The sequence below is a fragment of the Nicrophorus vespilloides genome, unplaced genomic scaffold (genome assembly GCF_001412225.1).
Source record: "Nicrophorus vespilloides isolate i.1.1-1 unplaced genomic scaffold, Nicve_v1.0, whole genome shotgun sequence".
Taxonomy (NCBI): domain Eukaryota; kingdom Metazoa; phylum Arthropoda; class Insecta; order Coleoptera; family Silphidae; genus Nicrophorus; species Nicrophorus vespilloides.
This window is the reverse complement of record NW_017097302.1, coordinates 19,508-22,524: the sequence shown is the minus strand read 5'-3', so window position 1 is coordinate 22,524 and position 3,017 is coordinate 19,508. Positions and strand designations below refer to the sequence as shown.

The 3,017-nt window shown below is 34.5% G+C and overlaps 3 non-coding genes across 3 annotated transcripts; all 3 read right to left on the bottom strand.

The window, feature by feature from the left end:
* Positions 1-132: 132 nt before the first annotated feature.
* Positions 133-204, bottom strand: Trnac-gca. The gene has a single exon. It is a non-coding gene; the product is annotated as a tRNA-Cys (tRNA).
* Positions 205-540: 336 nt separating this feature from the next.
* Trnac-gca lies at positions 541-612 on the bottom strand. Its single transcript has one exon. It is a non-coding gene; the product is annotated as a tRNA-Cys (tRNA).
* Positions 613-2,941: 2,329 nt separating this feature from the next.
* On the bottom strand, positions 2,942-3,013 carry Trnac-gca. The gene has a single exon. It is a non-coding gene; the product is annotated as a tRNA-Cys (tRNA).
* Between the last annotated feature and the right edge of the window lie 4 nt (positions 3,014-3,017).

Below are 3,017 nucleotides of genomic sequence, written 5' to 3'. Positions count from 1 at the left end.
CGTTCTTTTTATGAAATGAAGGGGTTGGGGAGGCGCCAAATGATTACATACTTTTGAGGGAGGCGTAGTAACATCAAGTTTGGAAACCACTGATTTAGACTGTACCTAGTATGCTAGAATATAAAATATTCTAGGGGACACCCGGGTTTGAACCGGGGACCTCTCGATCTGCAGTCGAATGCTCTACCACTGAGCTATATCCCCAGATTCTTATCAAAATTATGCAATTATGCAATTGTTGATTAATTAAGATAAGACCGCATTGTTCTAAAAAATTAACTGTAACTAAATATTCACACTTTCCAATCAAATGTTTCATAAAACATTCGATATATTATCGAAGCTCGTTAATAAAACTTAAATGTTTAAAACCACCTAGTTTCATAGAATTGCAATAAAAATATGAAAATATTCTAGATTCTAGAAGACTCAATTTTTAATTGAAAATAAAATCAATACTTCTTTGCTTAATTTTGTAGTAAAAAATTATAGATTTAGACATCTCCTAGTATGCTAGAACTCAAAAATATTCTGGATTCTAGGGGACACCCGGGTTTGAACCGGGGGCCTCTCGATCTGCAGTCGAATGCTCTACCACTGAGCTATATCCCCATAATTCCCCCCAAAAACCCAACTAATTACATAATTAAACAAACAACAAAGTCCACTCCTGTTTACACACAACATCCATTCTACTACATAGATTTAAAACACGTTAATTTGTTAGACAAAAAAAAATAAAAACAATTACGTAATCGCATGGCAATTGAATAATAATGCGCCGTTCTAAATACTGTTCGTTAGAAATTTAAATGAAACGATGAATCACGTCGTGGGCGAAGCGAATTAATCAAATCGCAGTTGAACAACCAAGCGCGCGTAAATATTAAAATATGATTTCGAATATGAAATTGTACAGAGAATGTCTGGCGTCTGAGTTGAATGTGTTTATATAATTTTTTTTGGTTTTTCTTGTAGTTATGTAGTTGAGGCGCTAAGAAATTTGGTATTCTCAAAGCGATTGAATTACAAGTAGGCGTCTGGATTCTCGGAACGGACGAAAGACACCAAAAAGAAAAGGAAGAAAGCGTTGCGCAAGAAGAAAGAAAAGACGATGTTGACGATGATGATGAAGAAGAGAAGGATCGTTTCGTTTTCCCACATGGCGATTGTTTATGCAGCTCACACTCACACATGTTTCGTATATCCCGTTTTTTCTTTTCTTTATTTATGTGAAGAGTCAACGATGGAATCCGACGATAAATGAGTAGTCTTCAGCAGAATGCAGCAGCACACAAAAATTGCCTTTTGTTCGAGAACAACCTCAACATTTCTCCTTAGACTACACGAAATTGATCTGCCCGCTCTATTTCACGCCGATTCTTTCGCAAAAGACACAATTTTACGCTCGTTTCATTTGATATCTTCTCTCTTACTTATTTTTACGTAACTTGAGAGTTCCGATGATTGAATCACTCAATTATCAGTACTTAAGAGATTATTTTTTGTCAGGAACCAGAGTTTAAAAACAACGGAGTCTTTGTGATTGATTCACTTAAATATCTGTAGTTCATCGATTAATCCTTGTAAAGGGTCAAAGAGTTGGAATAGAGACGTCTCATAAGACATAGACATTCCTTAAAGCTGATAAAACGCGGAATGCGTTCAACGCTAATCGTTTCTTCTATTCGAATCGAAATAAGTAACTTTCAATAATAAGATTTATCGCTCACGAAATGGAGCAAGAGCGCGAATAAAATTATCGCCGTAAAAACGCCTGGAAATAATGGATTGAAACGAGAAACGTACTGTTTATTATTAGTAATTAAGCGCTTAAACACGTGTACTTACAAGCGTATGATATCTAATTAGCGTGTTTGACTCAAGGAAAGGATAGAAATTGAAGCTAAATCATTATTTTTATATATAAAGCAAACACAAACGCCAGGAAGAAGCGTTAATTAATTGACTAATTAATTAACGATCGTTTCAATACTTTCCCGTTTAATTAGTAACAAAAAAAAATGTGCGCTACCACTAGATGAAACACTCGAAAATATAAAATTAAGAACACGGTTTCAATTTCTTTGTCTCCTTTTATTTTCCGCTTTGCACAATTGCACTATTCTCTCTCTTTCTCTTTCTCTAAAGCGCAAACGAAACACACGCTCTGAAATGCCAAATCTTACGTAAGACGACGTCGTGTGCCTTTAGCAGAAATGCAGCCGTTCGAGAAGGGAATTTCGAGAACTTTCTAAGCGCTGAAAACTGAGCGCGCGCGCAAAAGGTTAACAGGAATATGCGAAACAAAATCAGTTTCTTTTTCCGTATACCCAAATCAAGAAGGCCCAAGTTATTTTGTGACCTGAATCAATCTAGTCACAAAGCATTTGGAATTGTGCAATAAATCTATTAAAGAATAGAGAATTTTAAACATTGTTGTTTGTACAAGATTTCCCTTCTTTGCGACACAAAGTACAAACAAAAAATGTATGCAGTTGTAATAGGTTCAAGGAAAGTTAACACTACAACAGTTTTCCGTTATTCTGCTAGTGTTTCTGTCTTCATTTACATGAGGATTTGCGAAGTTCAAAAATCAAGTGCGACTACTCGTGGTCTAGTTATGATTGACACGAATGCATATAAAAGAAAATATTAATACAAAACACTTCAAATTTCTACTAGTTTACTTAAAAATAACTTTCAAAACACACACTTTTTCCTTTAGGAAAATAACTACTTTGTTTTAACTTAAAATTTCTATATAAATTGAACTAAATTCATCTTTTTTAAGTAAATTTATGAAATTTTGATATTACTCTCCGATTTGCAACGTTCCTAAAGAATTAAGAAAGAAAATAACTGAAATTTGTTGTAGTTTATTGTAAATAAAAATTTCAATAAATTTATGTAACAGTATCAAAAAGATGTATTTTTTTTAAGGGGACACCCGGGTTTGAACCGGGGACCTCTCGATCTGCAGTCGAATGCTCTACCACTGAGCTATATCCCCTGAC